The sequence below is a fragment of the Tursiops truncatus genome, chromosome 12 (genome assembly GCF_011762595.2).
Source record: "Tursiops truncatus isolate mTurTru1 chromosome 12, mTurTru1.mat.Y, whole genome shotgun sequence".
In the NCBI taxonomy this organism is placed as follows: Eukaryota; Metazoa; Chordata; class Mammalia; order Artiodactyla; family Delphinidae; genus Tursiops; species Tursiops truncatus.
The window spans coordinates 39974208-39999265 of NC_047045.1; the positions used below are offsets into that span (position 1 = coordinate 39974208).

Below are 25058 nucleotides of genomic sequence, written 5' to 3' on the forward strand. Positions count from 1 at the left end.
AAACTGGCCCCTCTGGTGGAAAACTTCCCTGTCCTCCCACTCTCTGCTTCATCATCTGATTAACTCCTACTTATCCTTCAGATTTCAACTTCCAAACCACTCTTTCAGAAGCTTTATCTGATCTCCCACCTTTGAGCCAATACCCCTCTGTGCCAGTTAGGGTGCACCTGCTAGAAGTAACTAGTCATGACTTAAATTAGAAAGTGTATTAATCTTTCCAAACAGGTCGAGAAGGAGGCAGTTCATGTTGGTGCAGGCACCCAGCTCTGCCATCCTGGGTATGTCAGTAAAATGTCTCCCTCATCCTTGTAAGATGAAGACAGGAGCAAAAAAGCTTTCTCCTTAAGGGGCTTTGTCTTTTTATCAAGGAGGGAAATCTTTTTCAGAAGACTTCCAGTAGATTTTTCTTGTGTCTCACTGGCTAAAACTGAGTCACAAGTCCATTTCAGGCCAACTAGTGGAAAATGAAGTATGCTAGATGTGCCAACTAAATTCCACAGCGGGATTCAATGCCTCACCCAGAGGGAGCATTTGCAAAGCTGGATATAGACCAAGTAGTGCCAAGACCAAGAAGCCTGCCAAAGGGCCCTTTGGTCCTTCTGTTTACTCTCTTTTGGCCCTGTTTCTGATGGATTACCATCTTTCCCTGACAATTCTGCCCTCCCCTGCCTTGTTCTTTATCCTGTTTCCTGTTCCTTCTCCCATCCTGTAAAACACTTAGGAAGAGAAGACTTCTCTTAACAGGAATATATTAACAAGGTAAGTTTGCTTTTAAACTATTATTTATTTTAATTGGTTTTATTTTATGATTGGTTCCATTTAAGAGTATTTCAATATTCATAGACAATAGGCAGCCCTGGAATTTATACTGCCTGTGACTTAGGACTCTAGGTTTCCTGTCCCAGCTATGCCACCAGTTCTATGACCTCTTAGACTTCAGTCTCTAAGACTCCCAAGTGAAGGTGATGGATTAGCTCAGGACCTTTAGAATGGTCCCAGGAGCCCTGGGTTCCTCAGAGGCACCTTGGGGCTTTTTGAGTGGAGGGGCCCAACTACATGGCCTGTAGGCAGCCCCCTCCTTGTCACCACGCTTGGCCTTGGTCTGTTGGATATCTTGGGTCACTGAGTAAGATTTCATTTGCTGAAAGGCTTCTGAGGATAAAATAAATTTGGAAACGCATGAATTAGCTGATTGTTGAGGAGGTAGGCTACTAGGTGGAAGGGTTGCCAGCTGTTGGCGGGAGTTCACTCTCCCCTTGGTCTTGCTTGTAGTTCTTCCCCTAACCACCTCTCTTTCTGGAGGCCCCACCCCCATCCTACCCTCCCCATATGTTAATAGCACTGATCTAGGGTCCAGTTACATCATGTGGTGGTTCTTCCTGTTCCTGACCAGGAAACTTGAGTGTCCAAGGTATTGTTACCTGAATGTCCTCTGCGTCCCTTCCTGTCATAACATCATGGTCCAGGTGTGCAAAGGAAAGCTCCTTTTCCTATAACTGAGACACTGTCTTCAGGCTGAGGGTGGGATACAGGTTCCCCTTCTGTCTGTCACTTTCTGGGTAGCCCTGGCCCTCACATCGCTGGTGCAGGAGAGCAGGGACCTGAAAACCTTATTCCCTCCACGTCCTCCTGGGCTCGCAGCAGCCCCTCAACAAACACTTATTTAATGAAAGCACCAAAGAATGAATGAACAAATCATAATTTTAAAGTGAAATTTCCTATTGAATAATAAATTCAAATCAAGAGACATGTTCTCTGCCTAACTTTTAAAGGATGGGAGGAGGAATAGGAGATAAGATAAACTTAAGTTTCCATTTCCTTACCCATAAAATGGGTAAAATCCCCAATTTAAAGTTATAATATAGCTCTACCACGATGGGTTGTTAAATCTTGAGTGTGTGGAAGAGCTCTTTCCAAAATGCAGAGGCTAAATATGAAAGGCTCAATTTTTCAACGGCAGATAAAATGTTGGCACCCAAGTAAAAGAGTTTTAAAGTGAGTGGTTCACAGCTCAAGCAGAAACTTGAAATGGAGACATTTCTCTCCTTTCTATATACTGTCTATTCAGGAAGGACGCTTACACTCTCTAAGCTCTACATGTGCTGCTGGCCTGTAAACCATTACTCCTGGGGAGAAAAGTCATTCTCCAAAGACTTCATTCTGCATGAGCTGAATGAATGTAAAAGGTCATCCTGTAGGGGTCTATGACTAATAAAAAAAAAAAAGAATTTCTGTAATGCTTTCAGCCAGATTTGTCCAGAGTACAAGGATTCAGAAGCCGGTTCCAAAGCAGCCCAAAGACCTCCAGACTGCTGGGGGGCCCGTGTGATGCAGTGATGTCCCTTGCTTTGCTGAGATCATTTCTGGTGCTCTGGAAGCAACTGGAAGCGCTAAAGGAGCACTGGGGCCGCCTCAAGCTGTGAGGCCGGGACATCAATTCTCCCTCTCTCCACAAACAGTTCTCGGAGCTCTATGGGTGAGTGTGCTCAGGGGGAAATTCATGTGAAGGAGTGGAACCTGGGATCTGGCAGATGACTGCCCTTGCTCTGAGGGTGACGTTTGGTCCATGAATTTGGCATGCCTAGCCCCACTGATCACAGAGGAAGCTGGGCAGTGTGTCTCTGTGAACAGTGCTTTACGGGAAAAGCTGAGTTCTATTGACTGCAGGGACAGCCCTGGGTTCCACTGAGCAACACTGTATATCATTTTCCCAGAGTTCTGTCCCTGGGAACTGGTGCTTCTGAAGTGTCCCTTCAGTGCTAACTCTAAGCTTTTTAGCTCATAGGATCCCAGCGAGAATTGAGTGGGGAGTGCTGCTGCCGTGGCCTCCTCTCCGCTCTCCGCCCCATTAGACCCAAGTCTAATGAGTCTCTGAGAGCCTCAGGCATCACAGCCAAGGGTACAATATGGTGCAGCATGAGGTGTTCAGTATGCAGAGTGCTGGGTTGTTTTCTCAACTTCAAGCCCTGGCTGGGGTGACTTAGCTGGTGGGAAAGGCATGTGGTTTCTGCCATGTGTCTGTAACCAAACAAGCATTCACTAAGCACCCAACCACCACCCCAGGGCCTTACTGAGGGTATTAGGGCTCACTTTGGTGGGCTAGTCCAAATTGTCTATCTTATGAGTTATGACAGTCAGCTTTCCTGGTAAACAGGGAGTGAGGAGACTTGTCAATATTTTGAAGAATGAAGACTGAAATTAAATGTGCCCAATGGGAAAAGGCCTCACGATTTAATATTGACTAAGGGAGTGGTAACTGTGGTGGATTTAGATGTCGATGTAAGTGTCTGTGATGACTTGGGAGGTTTATGCATGATGACAGGAAACAGAACATGAATGAAAAGAATTGTCAGAGAATCTGAAAGAGAAAAAATGTTTGTTAATTTCTGTCTCTCTTCTTTAATAGAACTCACATTCTCTACCCTAGCATGAAAGCTATAGCTAGGCGGATCAGGAAAGAGGATGAATTTGAAGGACTTATAATAAGTAGTAAGTCTACTCTTCCCCCTAAAGGAGCTTCAGAAATTGAAATAAAAACTCAGCAGGTATGCAGGAGCTATTTTTTTTTCTTTTTCTTTTCTTTTTTAATAGATCTTTATTGGAGTATAATTGCTTCACAATACTGTGTTAGTTTCTGTTGTACAACAAAGTGAATCAGCCATATGCATACATATATCCCCATATCCCCTCCCTCTTGAGCCTCCCTCCCACCCTCTCTATCCCACCCCTCTAGGAGGTCGCAAAGCACCGAGCTGATCTCCCTGTGCTATGCGGCTGCTTCCCACTAGCTATCTATTTAACATTTGGTAGTGTATATATGTCTATGCCACTCTCACTTCACCCCAGCTTCCCCCTCCCCCCGCACCCCGTGTCCTCAAGTCCATTGCAGGAGTTATCTTGAACTTGACTTGAAAATTTGCTTTATGACATTAGCATGTAAAACTACAGATATACCCAAGTGGTGTTTTTGCTAAGAAGATAAGTGTTTATTGAGGGTTTGTAAATTGCTGAACAGACTCTGAGGAAACTCAGTATGTAAAGGTATGTGGGGCTTTGATTAAGCAAATAACTACCCTTTAACATCTCAGTTCTGTAAGTCTAGGTTTTCATATTTTTATTTTCCTCAAATTAAAAAAAAAAAGACAATAGAAAACATAACCACTAGCATCTTAAACATAAAATCCTGCACACAGGTATCTCCCCTGCAACACGCACACTCATGGAAGTGGAATATTTAAAATAGCTCCTGTGATTGTTTTTCTGAGAATAAGACAACACAATTTCTGTACTAGTCTATTTGGTGTGTGTTGATGGTCTATGTGGAGGGGTTGTTTTCCCAAGTGTTTGTTCCTCTTGGTCCTGGGATGCGGGCTCTGCCTGGCTGTGCTTATTGTAACAGGGAACAAAGACTCTAGCTGGTTGGGTGTAAGTGCAGAGGTGCATGTCCACTGAGCATCCAGGAGAACTCAGCACTCGCCCCCACCCCCACCCCCTGCCCACACACACACCCCAGTCCCAAGCCCGTTGCTTACCCTTCTGAACTCTGCTTCCTCTCTAGCACCTGGGTCCTCTGACAGGGAGAAACGTGGGCTTTGCAAGCATAATGGGTAGAGTAAGAGCTCAGGGGTATTGGAACATAGTTTTTTCTTGATCATGTATGGAGTTTTAAATCTTCCCGTGAAATCCTCCTTGGCATCTAAATTGAGTTTCAGACCTAAGCGCTTCTTATAATAACAGCTCATGAAATTCCTGGCCACATTTAGAGACTCCAAAACACAAGAGGTCACTTCGGACATTGAGCACTTTGCAATTGAGCAGAACCTGGTAAAAAGGGATATATTTTATCAATCAAGATGTGGGCCAGGAAGAAAAGATGTCTGTCTCCAAAAAGGTGCATCTACCCCACTTGGGAACCCAAAAAAGGAACCGTTTCTTCTTCCCCAGGAGAGAGTAACAAAAGGACTGGACCCAGCCCAAGGCCCTTATGCAAGAATTTAGGAGCCTAGAGTATAAGCCAATAGTGGAGAGTGGCTCTCAAACTCTTACGCTAGCTTCAGAAACTTCTGGAAAATCTTGAAATTCATATGATCCAGGAGGTATTAAGTTAACAGAGAGATAACACTAGTTGTATCAGAAAAGTCCAAGGAGCAGCATACTCTCCCTATAGGTAAAGTATGTTTATTTTATTACTTTATAAAATAACATTTTTATTTTTTTTCCTAATTATGAAAGCAATCCATGTGTCCATATTCATGGAAAAACAAAAACAAAAACACTACAACGCCCAGAAAATAGTATAAAAATTACTTTTTAACACCTTGGCCCAAGAAATAAGTACTTAAAAAAAGTTTTTTTTATTGAAGTATAGTTGATTTGCAAGGTTGTATTAGTTTCTGGTGATTCAGTTATATATTCTTTATCAGATTCTTTTCTGTTGTAGTTTATTATAAGATATTGACTATAGTTCCCTGTGCTCAGAGAGAAGTACTTTTACCGTTTTGATATATATTCTTGACTTAAAGGGCTTTTAAGTAGAAAACATTTGTAAACTTCAGTCTCTGCTGATTAACTCATAGCTGATATAAAGTTGAAATGGGGGAAACACATAAAGCTTTTTCTTATATATAAGCGTATATAAATATATATCTTAGAAATACATATATTTGGGATAGGAAGACAATCAAAATTGTTTCATTTGAGGTCTAAAGTCAGGGTGACTTAATGGGCAAGTGACTAGTACACTCCCACAGGACTCTCACAGGGGCACTTGGGGTTTAATGCTTTGTAGGTTCCATCTTGTACTCTTCATTTTCACTTAGAATTTGTATTTTGTAAGTGGCATCCAGTGAGTCAATGGAGGATGCACCAAAGGCTTGTAGCCTGGGCTCACACACACTCCTGCTGCCTCCCCACCTTGCCAGGAGGAGTTCTCAGCTGCCTGCTCCTCTGCCCTCTGGCACCCCAGGCACCACTAACTTCCCCCTCACCATCTGCATCCAGCAATGGCTGCCACTCCCCACCCAGTGGGGGCCTGAGCACGGCGAGGGCATGTGTGGGGCATGTGTACCTGACAGTATTTCAGGGACCCCAGACTGGCAGCACCAGGCTATGTTTGATGGGTGACTCACTGGGTGTGAGCTTGTTGCCCATCCCTGGGAACCTAGAATATCCCAGGGCAGAGGTTGCAATACCCTTGGGGTTGCCCATCCGCGGTAGATAGGAGCAATGGGCCTGAAGGAAGAGGAGACGCCCACCTCAACTTCTTCGCCCCTGGCTCGGCATGAAGCCTCAGTCCAGTAGCTAGTAGACCAGGTGCATTCATGCACCAGTCACAGGGTGGGGCCCCTGGTACCCCTGCGCGCATCCCCATAACAAGGAGCCAACATTAAAAACAAAAACACTGTGACAGGTCAAGAGAGAGACTGAAGAAGAAAGAAGAACATTTTATATTTTATAATGTTGGTACTTACATTTTATAAGTACCTTTAATGGCACTTTTTTCCTGCTTTTTGAACAAGGCCTGCGTTTTTATTTTTCATGGGGCACCATAGATTATGTGGCCGGTCCTTTCTGAACTACAGTGTCTACTCCTAACTCCTACTAATTCTGTAGGAAAATCCACAACCTTTGAGCTAAGGGGAGTTGTTTGACTAACAAAATAAATAATGGTTTCCTTTTGAGACAAGGTTCACAGACATTGTAATGTTAATTAATAACCTTTGTGGGCATCTAAGACACTGTGGTTTTATCAGTGCTTCGAGCAACTGAATTCTGTAAGCAGGACTTTGGGAAAAGGCTTTGCAGTGAGAGAGCAAGCCCCCACCAAATGGGCATCTCTGACTGTCACCAGAGAGTGGAGTGTGGTTGAGCTCTGATTACAGAACATTTAACAAGACACAAAGCGACTGTTGTTTGTGCTGTGTTTGCTGCATCCAGGCGGTTCCCTTCTGAGTCCTTGGAGAAAATCCACAAGCACAGGGCAGGTGCAACCATCTGCACGTTTCAGGGCTGTGATGCTTCTGAGACTTCCGGGTGGGGGCCCGGAGGGGAAGTGTCTTTGCTTGGCAGCTGTGCTATGTGTTGCCTTGTGCAGGGTGCTTGGCAGCTGTGCTTGGAAAGGGCCTTCAGTAAGGGGCTGGTGGGAGTCAGGCAAAGGGGAGGGGTAGAGTTATTTTTAATGGTGGTAAGGTTGATATTACCAAACCTTACCAAAACCTAGAGTATACTGGCCAATTCTAAAGTCTTGTTCAGAGTCTGTACTCTTAAGATTTTTTAAATAAATGCCAGTAATGAGGGTGTTTTGTTATTGTTGGGTTTTGTTTTTGAATCATGGTTCAGCATGATTCGGTGGAGAGGCCTAGGTCTTCTCCTGTGCTGAGTTCCCCTAGTACAAGTGATGGAGTCCCCACGGTGTGCTAGGGGTGCTTTTATATTCTTCGTCTTAGTCTTCCTGAGACCTCTGTGGGCTGGGTATGTAGAAGAGGGTGATAAAACCTGGAACTCGCACTCACCTACTGTTCATCTCAGCAGCAAGAAGCAGCCATAGTGGATTGGGCTTCCAACAGGGGCTGCTTCTTCATGCAGAGATCACCATTTGTGGTCAAGGTTAGCTTGGGGCTAGGGGTTTCTCCAGAGGGAGTTGGGAATGGAGAGTCTTGAGAACAGGGGACATCACAGGCTCGAATATTTCTCCCCTATTTCCTTCCCTCCTCCCCACCTTGTCTTGGAGCTTAATCTTTTTATATAGCTTCTGAATGAGCTTCCAGTTTGTCAGTGAACATCTGAAAATGTGGCAGCCACACCTGGTCTGGTGCTAGTTCTTGGTAGCTTGTGCTCCCCTGAGAGTGATCAAAAGCAGCCCCAGATATCCTCACGGCTTGCTTAACAGAGAGATGGGCACCACTGATTCAAAAAGGCTCTGTCATTCCCCATCTTTGACATTTTGGCATTGAAGTAATTTTTAATTGATCTTCTAAATTTCTCTGAGAAGTTTATAAGGCCAGCAGCCTCCAAAGTGGAGGCATATATCCCAGGGGTGTGGGAAGAAAATACTAGAACTTCTAAATAGATTACGTCTGTATGTAAGAAGCCCATGTTTCGCGCTACACTAAGGCGTCCTGAAGTGACCACGGGGAGGCAATGCACAAGAGAATAATAAGAAAGAGTAGAGTTGACAGTACTAATCCTAGTACATGCTTATCTTTAGCCACATTATGGGGTTAAAAAAGATAACCTAATCACATCTAAGAAGTCAGACAAAACTTTTTTTTAAGTCAAAGAAACTATTGGGAATGTGGATTGAGATTCGTTCTTATTGTTGATGAATCTCACCCTATGTACATCATGCTTTGCAATATTAGCCATCGATAGTACTGGAGGTAGTTATGAATACATAAACAGACATATGTTAAAGGTGAGTGAACAAAAATGCTTTTCTTGAAGGAAGCACAATCAAAACATTTGGGAGAACATGGGCTAAGTCAGCATTTCCCCAGAAGTGTGCCCTGGAATACTAACTCCTCAGCATGTTAATGCAGTAGTTCTCCCAACCCCCCTTCACTAACAGACTCATGGATGACCTGAAGCTTTCCATTCCTTTGGTAGCACAAGCCAGCAAAGTACTCACTAATCACAGCCTTTGGGTTGCATATGTTTACCTAGCATCATTGATCGTTGTTTGCTCCAAACCTGTTTGTGCCAGTTTTACTTGTCATTGTGTTTGAGTAATTTAATTATTATGTAAACCAATGAAATAGGAGTACAAAAAGAAAGATCTGTTCTCTAAAAACTAAGTTGAAATAGATAAACTGTGGTACATCCAGTCAACGGAATATTACTGAACGCTAAAAAGAAATGAGCTATAAAATCATGAAAAGACATGAAGGAAGCTTAAATGTATATTACTAAGTGAAAGAAGCCAACCTGAAAAGGCTACATATTGTATGATTCCAACTATGTGACATTCAAAAAAAGACAAAACCATGGAGACAGTAAAAAGATCAGTGGTTGCCAGCAGTTGAGAGAGGAGAGAACAATGAATAACAGAGCACGGAGGATTTTTAGGGCAATGAAACTATTCTGTATGATACTACAGTAGTGGATACATGCCACTATACATTTGTCCAACCCATAGTTTCACAAGAGTGAACTGTAATGTACACTGTGGACTTTGGATGATAGTGATGTGTCAATGTATGTTCATCAGTTGTAGCAGATGTACCACACTGGTGCGGGATGTTGATAGCCGGGGAGGCTGTATGTTTTGGGTGAGGGTGCAGGGGATTTATGGGAACTCCCTGAATTGTCTGTTCAATTATTCTGTGAACCTAAAACTTCTTTTAAAAAAACAAAAGATGATGCTTTTGGATTGTTTCATGGTCTTTAAGATTTCTCTCCTTAAAGAGAAACACGCCGAAAACACACACACACTAGAAATTGTAGACCACACACTATGTATTATGATTTATAGAGGAAAGATGGTACAGAACTCCAGTGAGTGGGTACATACAAAGAAAAAGCCTAGGCTCTATGTTAGAAGATTGGCAAATGTTTATATTTGTGTTTGTTTGGGTCTTTTTTGTGGTACGCGGGCCTCTCACTGTTGTGGCCTCTCCCGTTGCGGAGCACAGGCTCCGGACACGCAGGCTCAGCGGCCATGGCTCACGGGCCCAGCCGCTCCGCGGCACGTGGGATCTTCCGGGACCGGGGCACGAACCCATGTCCCCTGCATCGGCAGGCAGACTCCCAACCACTGCGCCACCAGGGAAGCCCTATTTGTGTATTTTTAATTAAAATAAAATGTTTAAGATAGTGCATGTCATTTTTTAAGCATTCTCTGGTTTAACAGACTTCTTATGATTGACGAACCAACTCTTAGTCTTGATTGCATTGGACAGGAGGATTTCTACTGTGTTTTGCAGGGGTTAGGGAAGAAGGGTTTTATTTGCTTTTTAAAAATAAGTTTCAGAAACTGGGAGTAAATAATGTTAGAAAGGTTCCTTTACTCCAGACTTTCTCAGAGCCTTTACTATCCTACTGTGTGTTGAATCTCCAGAGAGAGAGAGTATGAAATGTTCTTTGAATTTATTTGACCACAGAACCCTTTTATTCCCTTGGGAATATCTTTCATCACCTCAAAGAACTAGTGTTCTGGGAAGCAGTTTGAGAAACACAGGAGTACAAAATTCATACATATGCTTGAAGCAATAAGGTTTTCAACCTACCAGTTGCCCCCAGCCACCCAGCTGATCAAGAGAACAACGTGATTGGCAGTTGTGTGCCTTCAAATTTCAACTCTGCCTTGGCTTAGGATGCAGGGGCCCCTCAGGTGCAGAGCGTTGGTGGTTGTGTTAGAGAAGTGAAGTGCTGCCAAACCAGGTGCCCTTCAGAAGGAGGGGGCTGTGTGGGTGTGGGGTGTTCAGAGAGGAGGAGAGGGGAAGTCGTTTGGCCACCAGGAAGTCAAAGTTTCCTTCAGTCAAATGACCTAGGAACAGAGTGAGAGGGAAGAAAAAACCGCAGTTGTACCCCCAGTGTGCTATCTCCCTCCCATCTCCATGCATTGTCTTAAAGAAGCCATGCACACACACACCTAAAATGGGACACATTTGGAAACCACCAACACCACCTGGCCAGGAACTGTTTCTCTGGGATGAATTCTTCTCATCCTGACTTTGCCTGACTCCTGCCTACAGATGCAGGTGCATGTCTGCACTTGAACTCAGGAGGAGGAAGCATGAGGGAAGAATTCCCAACACTTCAGTAAAATATTACCCCCTTAGCTGAACCCATAGCTAAACCCCAAACCAGCTCTGTGGGCATTTGCCAGGTGAAGATCCCCAAACTGTAGAAGTGTGTGGCCCCTGGCAAGGATTATCTGTGAGCCAGAGACCTGCCAGGAGAGTACCCTGGAAAAAGTATCCAGTTTCTTATCTGAGCATTTCTGAAACATACATGAGCTCTGTCTTGTCAAAGTTTAGACTTATGGAAGTCTTAAACATCTTAGAAGTATGAACTTCTAGGCACAACATTAACTCTTGGATTTTCTACTTCAACTATGTTAGGACAGTGGTGATATGTCTATTCACCTTTATTATCCTAAAGAAAAAGCAAAATCAGATTTATTTGTTTATGATGGAAAGTAGCCAATTGTAGAAGAAATGTTGAGTTCCATTTTGAAAAACAGGACCCCTGATAAATAATAAGTGCAAATACCAGAGGCTCCTGCTCTGTCATATCCACATTTCGGGGAGGATTTTGCTGGACGCTTGTTCTTGTGTGCACTGAGTCTCCCGTCTGAAAATGAAAGTATGAGTAGGAAATCTCATCTAAAATTAGAAACAGGTGGGGGCAGGGAGAGGCCCTGTGGGTACACTTGCTGGTGGCCAACCCCACCCCCAACAGAAAAGGGAGTGGGGCGGGGCTTGGCTTCCACCTCTGAAGCCCTACGGCTCTGTCAGTTTCAGGACTCCCCCGGAGTGGGAAGAGGAGAGAAATAGGTGAGTGAGGTTAAGAGGTGCAAGCTTCCAATTACAAAGTAAGTGAGTCATGGGGACAAAATGTACAGCAGAGGGAATATAGTTAATAATATTGTAATAACTTTGGTGACAGATGGTAACTAGATTTATGGTGGTGATCATTTTGTAATGTATAGAAATATTGAATCACTATGTTGTGCACCTGCAACTAACACAATGTAGTAGGTCAATTATACCTCAATTAAAAAAAAAAAAAAAGACTCTCCTGGGGCCATGGGCGAGGAAGTAGGCCTCACACAAAATGATTACGTACACAAGTACTTTTGCTCTCCCATATGGAAGTTAAAGAGTGTTGACATACTTCATTGTTCCAGCACTGTCATATTATTTTTAAATTTGATTTTATTTTTTAACAGATAATGCATTTACCTGGTTCAAAACTCAAAATGACATAAAACATATATATTTAGCAGGCTTGTTGCCACCATTGACCCCCTTCTGCCACCCCTATGTAATCATCTTTTTCAGTTTTTAATATATCCTTTTCAGTGCTTTTTATATATATACTATTTCATTCTTTTATTCAATGCCTATTTCCTAAGCACCTGCTATTTTCTAGGCTATATATTTTAAGCACTGTTTTGGGCATACAGTAGTCCTCCCTCTTCTGTAGGGAGTATGTTGCAACACCCCTAGTGGATGCCTAAAACCAGGGATAGTACCAAACCCTATATATATAGATATAGATATAGATATAGATATAGATATAGATATAGATATAGATATATATGATTTATATAGTATACTGTGTTTTTTTCCTATACATGCATACCTACGATAAAGTTTAATTTATAAGTTAGGCACAGTGAGAGATGAACAATAACTAATAATAAAATCGAACACTTATAACAATATATTATAAAAAAGTTACGTGAATGTGATCTCTCTCGAAATATTGTACTGTACTCACCCTTCTTCTTGTGTTGGTGTGAGATGATAAAATGCCTACGTGATGAGAGGAAGTGAGGCGAATGACGTTGGCATTATGATTTAGCACTGGGCTTCTGTTGATCTTCTAACGACAGGTCAGAAAGACGATCGTCTGCTTCAGGTGACCCTGGATCATCGGGCCATTATGACGTCCATGGTTGGATGTCAGGAGACTATGTTAGTGGTTGGGGATCCCGGGTGGGGCGGGATGGAGCAGGATGGCCCAAGATTTCATTGTGCTACTCAAAATGGTGCTCAATTTAAAACTTACGAATTGTTTATTTCTGCAAGTTTCCATTTAATATTTGCAGACTGCAGTTGACCACAGGTAACTAAAACTGCAGAAAGCAAAACCACGAATAAGGGAAGACTACTGTACATCCTAACTGTCATGGAGCAAAAATCCTTACTCTCATGGAATTTATCATCTAGAAGGGGGTAGACAGACAATAATCAATGAACATAAGAAATAAGAAAATAATGGAGTGAGGAGGATGGTGGTGTGAAGGTTCAAAGGGGCACATTGTAATTTTAAATAGGGTAGTCAGGATAGACTTCACTGAGAAAGTGACGTTTTGAGCAGAGTTGAAGAAGGTGAGGGAGTTAGCTGTGTGGGTATCTGGGGGAAGAGCATTCCAGACAGAAAGACAGCCCATACAAAGGCCCGAAGCAGAGCATGCCTGTCATATTCATGGAACAGCAAAGACCCAAGTGTGGCTGGAGTGGAGAGAGTGAGGAAGAGTAGTAGGAGATGAAGTCAGAGAGGAAGCATGAAAGGACAACAGACTGTGCAGGAGCTTGCAAGGACTTCAGTGTTTACTCTGAATGTGATGGGGAGCCTGTCCCAGATTTTGAGTGGCATGATCTGACTTACATTTGAATAGAATCTCTCTGGCTGCTATGTTGGGAACAAAGGGTGGAAGAAGGGAGAGGCTGGTTTTGAGGCTATTGCAGTAATCCAGGCAAGAGGAGATGGTGAATCAAACAAGGTTGGGAGCAGTGGAAGTATTAAGTGGTAAGATTCTGGGCATATTTTTAAAGTAGTCACTGATGAACTGGGTATAGGGTTTGGGAAAAAGAGAAGAGTCCATGATGACTCCAAGGCTTTTGACCTGAGCAACTGGGAAAACTGAATTGCCATCAGTTGAGATGGCAAGTTAGGGAGGGAAGATCAGAAATTTAATTATGCACAAGTGAAATTTGAAATGCCTTTTAGACATCCAAGAAGAGATGCCAAGTGGATATTAGATCTAAATTTGAGGGTTGTCAGTATACAGATGGTATTTAGCCATGATACTAAATGAGATAGCCAAGGGGGTGAGTGCAGATAGGAAAAACAAAAACGGTGAACCAAGGGCTGAGTCCTAGGACACTCTAATGTTAAGAGCTGGTGGTAGAGGGGGGAGGCAGGAGGAGAACCAGCAAAAGGAACCTACAGGGAACAGTGAGGTAGAGGAAAACTAGGACAGGGTGGTGTCCCAACGTCTGGTGATGGAAGTTTCTCAAGAAAGAGGAAGTGAAAAATTGTGTGAAATGTTATTGGCAGTCAAGTAAAACCACTGGCTTTAGCCATGTTGAGGTCACTGGTGTTTATGACAAAATCAGTTTCAGTGGAGTGAAAGGTAAAAGCTGTGTGAGTGGGTCTAAGAAGGATTTTGAGAGAAGTCACAGACATTAAGTATAGACATCTCTTTCTGAGAGATTTGCTAGAAAGGGAGCAAAGAAATGAGGCAAAAGCTGACAGGGGAAATGGGGTCAAGTGGAGAATTTTTATGAGGTGGGAGAAATGTGTGCTCTTGTGAATGATTCAGGAAAGAGGGGAGAAGTGATGATATCAGAGAAAGGCAAATATTTGGACCAATGACCTTGAATAGACTTGAGGGGATAGCCTCTCCCTTTATTGTTATTTTCTGTATCTCTCTTTTAAAAGATAGCATTTTATACCCACTTTTCTACACCTTGCATTTTCCGCTTAATCTATGGTTCTTTTCACATCAGTACATGGAGAAATTCTTCTCTTTTTTTACAGCTGCATACTATCCCATTGGAAGGATATACCACAGTTTGTGTATTGTTTCTAAGTTTTTGCTGTCCTCAGCAATGCTATTCTGAATAACTGTGTATATGCCTCATCACATGTGTGTCAGCCCTGTTGCTGCTTCAGTGCAGGAGCTAAAGTTCATCTTCTGCGGCTCTCAACATTTCTAATGTGTGACTCTTTCTTCTCTCTTTTGGATTTCCTCCTCTTTTTTTATTAACTCTGCATTCAAATTAATTTTGCCTTGTAACACCAGGAATGTACTTAAATAGATAAATATAATAGCTCTTCATTTATTTCTGATCGTTGTGTTAGGTCCAAATAATTGTTCAGATACATATAGGGACTTTATGAAAACAGATGCCATATAGGATCAATAATTATATTTGATTTGGGATTTTTAGTTATGGTAACAAAATATTGTTCACTGGACTTCAGAGGTAGTTTTCCAAATCTTTTTGTTAGGAATCTTGTTAGAGATCTTCCTTATTCCCATGTTCTGGAGGATCCTGTGTCCTCAACCACCACCTCCCCTCCCCTGCCTCACCCATTAGTTTTTGTGTATTTGGAAGTGACAGCTTGTGTCCAGTGTTATGTCTCAGACAGTTGCCATCTCGTAGCTATTAATGGTTGTTCAATATTTTCTGGTACTGGTGTTGGTATGTTTCTCCCCTAGACCTTTGGAAACACCAAGTCATGAGAGAAAACTTTTCAGTTATCAGACCACAAATAGTTGAAAATTTTGTACAGAGATTACTGGAGAATTACCAGGATGGTGGACTAGAGGTATGTACTGAAAATTAGTCATTCTAGAGTGTGGTTTGCTTTTTTTTTTTTTAACATAAACACAAACAAGAAAGACTTTCCCTTTAACACATCTCCTAATGCTTCCCTTACTCCCTTAGAGTTGAAGATGTGAAAACTGAGGCTGAACTCAAAGTAGAAATCACATGTTACCATTTTAATTTTGGAAAAAGACTGATTTCTAATTAAGTTGGGAGAGTAATTAGAATATACATGTTGGCTAATTTCAGATTTGACCAATTCTTTAGAGTAACCTTGGAGTTTATGGATGAGTTGTTTTTAGCAACATTTCCTGTTATTGATTTTTTTAGTATAAAAATTTTAAGAGAAAAACCAAAATAACCTATGAAATCACTACCTAGAAAACTTCTTTAAATGTGCAATATGAAGAAAACGTAACACCTCAGAGAGGTAACATTTTCACCCCTATTCCACTCCATCATCCCCAGTTTCCTCTCCCAAAGGAAACCAGTATCAACAATTTGTATGTGTGTATATGTATTTGAATTCATAACTACTCCATATAATATGTATTTAACAATAATATATATTTAATACACACAACAGGCATACACATAGTCCTTGGAGTTTTTAACTGTTTACTATTGACAGGAGGTACCTTTCTAAATCAAAGGAATCTGCTGAAAAGGCAGTATGAGAGAGTGTTTGTGGATATTTGGCCATAACAGAGTTTTTAGGATCTTTAAGGAATTAAGCCTTAAGTGCAGTAGGTAGCTGTGAATCCAGTGTCCTTTGAAATTCAATCATTTTTAAAAGCCTGCCTTAGAAAAATGTGCTCAATTTTTTGGACAACATTTTCTCCACATTTACATTTTTCTAAGCTCTCCAAATAGTCCCCATAATTTTATAATAAGCACTTCAGTTCTTATTTATAAGGTAGAGAATTCACAAGCTTGCTTAGAGATACACTATTCCTCAGAATTTATATGTATTTGTTTTAAGCTTTCAATTATACCCAGTGTGGTGCTGTGTATTCTGATGAGGGGGTGAAGTAATTCCTCTTGGATCCCTGCAGTTCAGTGATCCTCAAGCAGAAGTACAGAGGTGATTAAGGTGGGGTATGCTCAGAAAAATGTTTGAATCAAAAACTTTTGTGGCTTTCCTTAAAAGGAAGGAAATTCTGACACATGCTTCATTATGGAAGATATTCTGTTACATGAAATAAACCAGTCACAGAAACATAAATGCTGCATGGTTCCACTTAGATGAGGTACATAATGTAATCAAATTCATAGAGACAGAAAGTAGAATGGTGTTTGTCAGGGGCTGGCGGGTGGGGGAATGGGAAGTTAGTGTTTAATGGGTACAGTTTCAGTTTGGCAACATGAAAAGAGTTCTAGAGATTGATTGCACAACGTTGTGAATGTACTTAATGCCGCTGAACTGTATACTTTAAAATGGCTAAAATGGCAAATTTAATGTATGTTTTACTGTGATAAAAAAAGCAAACAAAAAGTTTGTGGCTCAAGATCTGCTCATCCCTTATCTATGTACTTCACCCCAACATTGAAGACAGGATCTTCTGGGAAAGAAATGTGAGTATTAGTAAACAGGGCAAACCTAGATCAGGCACAGCTGAAACTGAGGGCACACTGAAGAGGCTGGTATCAGCCTGCGGTTGTCTTGGAATAACAGGACCCCAGAATGTTAGGTCCCTCCAAAGTCTGTGCCTGGTGGGCTTCTAGTCTCTTCTGGATCATCTGCAGTGACTGGGAGCTCACTCTCTTTCAATCCCCACCCATACCTCCCCACCCCCATCCCTGGCAACTCTTGTTTCAGGCACCTCTTACTGATCTGGATTTGGCCTCCCCACTGTCTCCACCATGGATCCTAGTTCTGTCTCTGGGACACCACAGATCACGGTTCTGACCCCTCACAACAAGCCTTGAGATAAATGAGGGCAGGTCAGTCAGAGAAGCTCAGTTGGGCCATTGCTAGCATGCATGAGTCTTCTGTAAAATTACAAGTTGGGCCAGCTCCAGGAGGACAGACCCAAACAGGTGCCCCTCTGGGTGGTGGATAACAAATATTTACCCATTCCTTCAGGCCGTACAGCCTATACCAGGGCACATGGACAGGGAAATGGTGCTCCCCTCACCTGGGTGCCCCTGCGCAGAGCAGACTGCACTGGTGTGCAAGGAAAGCCTGAGCCCTGCCTTCCCTTCTTCAGCCTAAACCAGCTTCCTTTCCTTCAACCTCTATGAGTGCCCCACCCTCCTGGTCAGGATCCTCTAAATTCAAGGTTGTCTGGCCAGCCAAGAGTACCCTTGTCCTGGGTGCTCTGCTTTGATTAACGCCCATGAATGTGTTAGGTTTTGTCACAGCTGACTCATTAGGCTAACAGCTACCTGAAGCCCACACATGGCCTTCAGGCATCCTGCTACTGCCTTATTATTAGCTTTGTTCTTGTTCAACTTGGTCCACTCTTTGAACCTCTTGAAATCTTTAAAACTCTGGATTTTTATCATCCACCATACTCTCTCCCTTCCAGGTTCATGTCAGCCTACCCTCGGTATCTTCCTTCAAGCCTTTAATAACAGTGTATGAAAGGAGAGGCCCCAAGTGCTGTGCTACCCACTCTGGGTCCCCTCCAGGCTTAACAGGTACTTTGGGCACAGTCTTTCAGTGACCAGAAACTCATCCGGTTGTCCTTTCACCCAGCCCATGTTCTCCGTTTGTCCAAAAGGACATCATAAGAAACCTTCTCAGATGTCCTGCTGAAATCCAGATACACTGCATCTGCTATATTTCCTGAGGGAAAAGTTTAATCTGATCTGACTGTTCTTGAACCCACGTTGGCTTCTTGTGATTTTTGCTTCCTTCTCCAAATTCTTCTCCAAAACTATGTTGAATGAGAGTGGTGAGAGTGGGCAACCTTGTCTTGTTCCTGATCTTAGTGGAAATGCTTTCAGTTTTTCACCATTGAGGACGATGTTGGCTGTGGGTTTGTCATATATGGCCTTTATTATGTTGAGGAAGGTTCCCTCTATGCCTACTTTCTGGAGGGTTTTTATCATAAATGGGTGTTGAATTTTGTCAAAAGCTTTCTCTGCATCTATTGAGATGATCATATGGTTTTTCTCCTTCAATTTGTTAATATGGTGTATCACGTTGATTGATTTGCGTATATTGAAGAATCCTTGCATTCCTGGAATAAGCCCCACTTGATCATGGTGTATGATCCGTTTAATGTGCTGTTGGATTCTGTTTGCTAGTATTTTGTTGAGGATTTTTGCATCTATGTTCATCAGTGATATTGGCCTGTAGTTTTCTTTCTTTGTGACATCCTTGTCTGGTTTTGGTATCAGGGTGATGGTGGCCTCGTAGAATGAGTTGGGGAGTGTTCCTCCCTCTGCGATATTTTGGAAGAGTTTGAGAAGGATAGGTGATAGCTCTTCTCTAAATGTTTGATAGAATTCGCCTGTGAAGCCATCTGGTCCTGGGCTTTTGCTTATTGGAAGATTTTTAATCACAGTTTCAATTTCAGTGCTTGTGATTGGTCTGTTCATATTTTCTATTTCTTCCTGATTCAGTCTTGGCAGGTTGTGCCTTTTTAAGAATTTGTCCATTTCTTCCAGGTTGTCCATTTTATTGGCATAGAGTTGCTTGTAGTAACCTCTTATGATCTTTTGTATTTCTGCAGTGTCAGTTGTTACTTCTCCTTTTTCATTTCTAATTCTATTGATTTGAGTCTTCTCCCTTTTTTTCTTGTTGAGTCAGGCTAATGGTTTATCAATTTTGTTTATCTTTTCAAAGAACCACCTTTTAGTTTTATTGATCGTTGCTATCGTTTCCTTCATTTCTTTTTCATTTATTTCTGATCTGATTTTTATGATTTCTTTCCTTCTGCTAACTTTGGGGTTTTTTTGTTCTTCTTCCTCTAATTGCTTTAGGTGCAAGGTTAGGTTGTTTATTCGAGATGTTTCCTGTTTCTTAAGGTAGGATTGTATTGCTATAAACTTCCCTCTTAGAACTGCTTTTGCTGCATCCCATAGGTTTTGTGTCGTCGTGTCTCCATTGTCATTTGTTTCTAGGTATTTTTTGATTTCCTCTTTGATTTCTTCAGTGATCACTTTGTTATTAAGTAGTGTATTGTTTAGCCTCCATGTGTTTGTATTTTTTACAGATCTTTTCCTGTAATTGATATCTAGTCTCATAGCGTGTGGTCGGAAAAGATACTTGATACAATTTCAATTTTCTTAAATTTACCAAGGCTTGATTTGTGACCCAAGATATGATCTATCCTGGAGAATGTTCCATGAGCACTTGAGAAAAATGTGTATTCTGTTGTTTTTCGATGGAATGTCCTATAAATATCAATTAAGTCCATCTTGTTTAATGTATCATTTAAAGCTTGTGTTTCCTTATTTATTTTCATTTTGGATGATCTGTCTATTGGTGAAAGTGGGGTGTTAAAGTCACCTACTATGAATGTGTTACTGTCGATTTCCCCTTTTATGGCTATTAGTATTTGCCTTATGTATTGAGGTGCTCCTATGTTGGGTGCATAAATATTTACAATTGTTATATCTTCTTCTTGGATTGATCCCTTGATTATTATGTAGTGTCCTTCTTTGTCTCTTCTAATAGTCTTTATTTTAAAGTCTATTTTGTCTGATATGAGAATTGCTACTCCAGCTTTCTTTTGGTTTCCATTTGCATGAAATACCTTTTTCCATCCCCTTACTTTCAGTCTGTATGTGTCTCTAGGTCTGAAGTGGGTCTCTTGTAGACAGCAAATATATGCGTCTTGTTTTTGTATCCATTCAGCCAATCTGTGTCTTTTGGTGGGAGCATTTAGTCCATTTACATTTAAGGTAATTATCGATATGTATGTTCCCATTCCCATTTTCTTAATTGTTTTGGGTTCGTTATTGTAGGTCTTTTCCTTCTTTTGTGTTTCTTGCCTAGAGAAGTTCCTTTAGCAGTTGTTGTAGAGCTGGTTTGGTGGTGCTGAACTCTCTCAGCTTTTGCTTGTCTGTAAAGATTTTAATTTCTCCATCAAATCTGAATGAGATCCTTGCTGGGTAGAGTAATCTTGGTTGCAGGTTTTTCTCCTTCATCACTTTCAATATGTCCTGCCACTCCCTTCTGGCTTGCAGAGTTTCTGCTGAAAGATCAGCTGTTAACCTTATGGGGATTCCCTTGTGTGTTATTTGTTGTTTTTCCCTTGCTGCTTTTAATATGCTTTCTTTGTATTTAATTTTTGACAGTTTGATTAATATGTGTCTTGGTCTATTTCTCCTTGGATTTATCCTGTATGGGACTCTCTGTGCTTCCTGGACTTGATTAACTATTTCCTTTCCCATATTAGGGAAGTTTTCAACTATAATCTCTTCAAATATTTTCTCAGTCCCTTTCTTTTTCTCTTCTTCTTCTGGAACCCCTATAATTCGAATGTTGGTGCATTTAATGTTGTCCCAGAGGTCTCTGAGACTGTCCTCAGTTCTTTTCATTCTTTTTTCTTTATTCTGCTCTGCAGTGGTTATTTCCACTATTTTATCTTCCAGGTCACTTATCCGTTCTTCTGCCTTAGTTATTCTGCTATTGATCCCATCTAGAGTATTTTTCATTTCATTTATTGTGTTGTTCATCATTGTTTGTTTCATCTTTAGTTCTTCTAGGTCCTTGTTAAATGTTTCTTGCATTTTCTCTATTCTATTTCCAAGATTTTGGATCATCTTTACTATCATTATTCTGAATTCTTTTTCAGGTAGACTGCCTATTTCCTCTTCATTTGTTAGGTCTGGTGGGTTTTTATCTTGCTCCTTCATCTGCTGTGTGTTTTTCTGTCTTTTCATTTTGCTTATCTTACTGTGTTTGGGGTCTCCTTTTTGCAGGCTGAAGGTTCGTAGTTCCTGTTGTTTTTAGTGTCTGTCCCCAGTGGCTAAGGTTGGTTCAGTGGGTTGTGTAGGCTTCCTGGTGGAGGGTACTAGTGCCTGTGTTCTGGTGGATGAGACTGGATCTTGTCTTTCTGGTGGGCAGGTCCACGTCTGGTGATGTGTTTTGGGGTGTCTGTAGACTTATTATGATTTTGGGCAGCCTCTCTGCTAATGGGTGTGGTTGTGTTCCTGTCTTGCTAGTTGTTTGGGATAGGGTGTCCAGTACTGTAGCTTGCTGGTCGTTGAGTGAAGCTGGGTGCTGGCGTTGAGATGGAGATCTCTGGGAGGTTTTCGCCGTTTGATATTATGTGCAGCTGGAAGGCCTGTTGTGGACCAGTGTCCTGAAGTTGGCTCTCCCACCTCAGAGGCACAGCACTAACTCCTGGCTGCAGCACCAAGAGCCTTTCATCCACACGGCTCCTTAATTTGGGATGATTCGTTGTCTATTCATGTATTCCACAGATGCAGGGTACATCAAGTTGATTGTGGAGCTTTAATCCGCTGCTTCTGAGGCTGCTGGGAGAGATTTCCCTTTCTCTTCTTTGTTCTCACAGCTCCCAGGGGCTCAGCTTTGGATTTGGCCCCGCCTGTGCGTGTAGGTCGCAGGAGGGCGTCTGTTCTTTGCTCAGACAGGATGGGGTTAAAGGAGCCGCTGATTCGGAGGCTCTGGCTCACTCAGGCCGGGGGTAGGGAGGGTCACGGAGTGTGGGGCGGGCCTGCGGCGGCAGAGGCCAGCGTGACATTGCCAGCCTGAGGCGCGCCGTGCGTTCTCCCGGAGGAGTTGTCCCTGGATCCCGGGACCGTGGCAGTGGCAGGCTGCACAGGCTCCCCGGAAGGGGGGGTGTAGATAGTGACCTGTGTTCGCACACAGGCTTCTTGGTGGCGGCAGCAGCGGCCTTAGCGTCTCATGTCTGTCTCTGGGGTCCGCACTTTTAGCCGCGGCTCGCGCCCGTCTCTGGAGCTCTCTTAAGCAGCGTTCTTAATCCCCTCTCCTCGTGCACCAGGAAACAAAGAGGGAAGAAAAAGTCTCTTGCCTCTTCGGCAGGTCCAGACTTTTCCCCGGACTCCCTCCCAGCTAGCCGCGGTGCACTAACGCCCTGGCCCTGCAGGCTCCAGTCCTCTCCCGGTGCTCCGACTAAAGCTGGAGCCTCAGCTCCCAGCCCCGCCCGCCCCAGCGGGTGAGCAGACAAGCCTCTCGGCTGGTGAGTGCCGGTCGGCCCTGATCCTCTGTGCTGGAATCTCTCCGCTTTGTTCTCCGCACCCCTGTTGCTGTGCTCTCCTCCGCAGCTCCGCTCCGAAGCTCCCCCACTCCGCCACCCGCAGTCTCCGCCCGCGAAGGGGCATCCTAGTGTGTGGACACTTTTCCTCCTTCACAGCTCCCTCCCGCTGGTGCAGGACCCGTCCCTATCCTTTTGTCTTTGTTTATTTTTTTCTTTTGCCCTAACCAGGTTACGTGGGGGGTTTCTTTCCTTTTGGGAGGTCTGAGGTCTTCTGCCAGCGTTCAGTAGGTGTTCTGTAGGAGTTGTTCCACGTGTAGATGTATTTCTGGTGTATCTGTGGGGAGGAAGGTGATCTCTGTGTCTTACCCTTCTGCCATCTTCCCGGAAGTCGATGAGATTAACCTGGGCCAAGTTTTAAAGCACAAGTCGGAGTTGGCCAGAGGAAGAAGGGCTGGGGAGGGAAGGCAGCAATCTAGGAAGGGAGTTATAGCAGAGTTCAGAGAAGGAGATTGTAAAGGTAGGCAGGGCCAGATCCTGAATGGCCTTGTGTGTAATCCTTAGGAGTTTGGATTTCATCCCAGAGTCAGTGGGAAGTCACTGAAGTATTTTGTCAGCAGAGGTAGGTTTTAGAAATATCATCAAAACACCTTGTGTGTGCCTGATGTTAGATGGATTGTTGTGAGGGGCTCCGAGAGGAAGCAAACCACAGAAGCACAGTTTGCTCCCAGCAGGGTCAGACTTTTGCCATAACAAGGCCTGGCACCTACCATGCTTCACTCCAGGCTGGATCTCCAGAAGAATCCATGGGGCAATCTTGTGCTCTTCCAGCCAGTGCCACACAATATGGTTCAGGTTTAAGAGTTGGTGAAGAAATCAGCCCACTGGAGGGCACTGGGCCAACGGTCATGACTGGTTCTTATGCAACCCAGGCACCTGCCTTCTAGGGGAAGTTGGCAGATGAAGCCCCTTTGTGCTGCACTTTGACATCAAGCAGACTTTTAGTGACCTAGGAAGGCAGGGGTGAGTTGTAGAACAGCTTTTGAGAAACAAGTTGCTCTCTGAGCTCATAAGACTTGCCAACAGAAGCACATAGGCTGTAGTCCCACAACAGATGCTGCTCAGGTGGCTCCAATGCTGCTTCTGGGAGGCCAAGTACCATCTGCAGAAGCAAAGTTCATCTGGAGAGAGGGACTGCTGGGAACTGGGAGTCTCCCTGCACCTCTCTGTCACCTGTCAGTCACTGCTGCCTGTCTGCCCCACTCAGACATGGTCCATGTGCCCATTGCAGATGCTCTGGCAGGGCCCTTACTCCTCTCCCTGCCTTCCCCTCACCCCCTATATGCCATCGCCTTGAGCTGATCTTTCAGCCCAGTCTCCTGAAGCCTCAGCAGAGCCACTGAGGGAAGGGAGCAACATGATTTCTCTGGCTTCTGGAGATGCTCAAGGGGAGTCCTGGCTATTCTTACCTCTTTGGTGTAACACAGACTCATCCAAGGCTTCCTCCTTGGCTGGTTAAAATAGCATGCTGGCTAAGAGAGGATGGCAGAGGGCCATGGTGGTTCAAGTCTGCATTTCTGTTTGTTTGGGATCCTATATCTGCAGTGGCTATGGAGGCATTAGTTTGAGAAGTGTTTGCCCTGTGGAGGCCCTGTTGGCATGCTCAAGTTTGGGCACTGCTGTTCAGGACAGAGAGGGGTGAGTCACTGTGGCTGACTCCAAGCACTGGGCCTGGCCCACCTGGATGAGGTCACCAGCCACACCTTGATGGCCCCAATGTGGTCTCATGACTTCTCAAGGCTTCAGGCTTTCAACGCACTCAGTCTGGGAAGTGCTCTCTTTGTCAATACTAATTCATGTAGCCTTGGCCCTTTCACCATAAAGAAGTAAAGGTCCAGGGGATGGAATCTTGGTGTCCTTTGCCTTGGTGTCAGCAGTGGACTCTGGCTGTCCTACTGCTCACTTTCCAGGACCAGGATGGATTGACCTCACCCACCTCCTCTGAGGGAACCCCTTGAGGAGGCCCTGGAGAGTGAGGGTGGGAGGCTGAGCGCCTCCCCTGACTGCCTGGCTCCTGCTCATAAAATCCCCCATGAGCAGAGGTTTTCATCTACTGTTTCCATTATGCATGTCTTGAGTGCATCCTGCCAAGCTGCTATAGTTGATAACCTTTACCGAAGCTTTACTATTTTTAAATTAGTATATACATTTTATTTAGGCATACATTTTTATATATAATTATTATAATTATATATACATTTTATGATTATATTAGAAAATAGAAATATGATGTATTAGAAAATACACTCATAATCTTACCCTCATTGATAGCCACTATTATTATTTTGGTGTCTTTCCTTCCAAATTTTATTTATAACTTTTAAAAATTCATGCACTTTTTTTTAACAAAATAAGATTATTCTATATGCCTTTTTGTTGTAGTGTACTTTTTTCACTTGACTATATGTTATAAACATGTTTCCTTGTCAATAAACATACATCCACAGCACAGTTTTTGGTGGCTGTTTAGTGTTTCATCCTATAGATGAATAAGACGTATTCAACCTGTTTTCCATCATTAAGTACCTTAGGTTGTTTCCATTTTTCTTTTCTATTGGAAGGGCTACTCTAA

General features: G+C 43.1%; 1 protein-coding gene across 1 annotated transcript in view; it reads left to right on the forward strand.

Annotated features, from left to right (window-relative positions):
• LOC101321152 (uncharacterized) overlaps positions 1-25058 on the forward strand; it is a 91125-nt gene that overhangs the window by 56044 nt on the left and 10023 nt on the right. The window contains exons 12-15 of the mRNA XM_073789490.1: positions 2247-2476; positions 3407-3545; positions 4945-5167; positions 15179-15288. The gene's annotated coding sequence lies outside the window, so the exon portion shown is untranslated. The remainder of the gene's footprint in view (positions 1-2246; positions 2477-3406; positions 3546-4944; positions 5168-15178; positions 15289-25058) is intronic.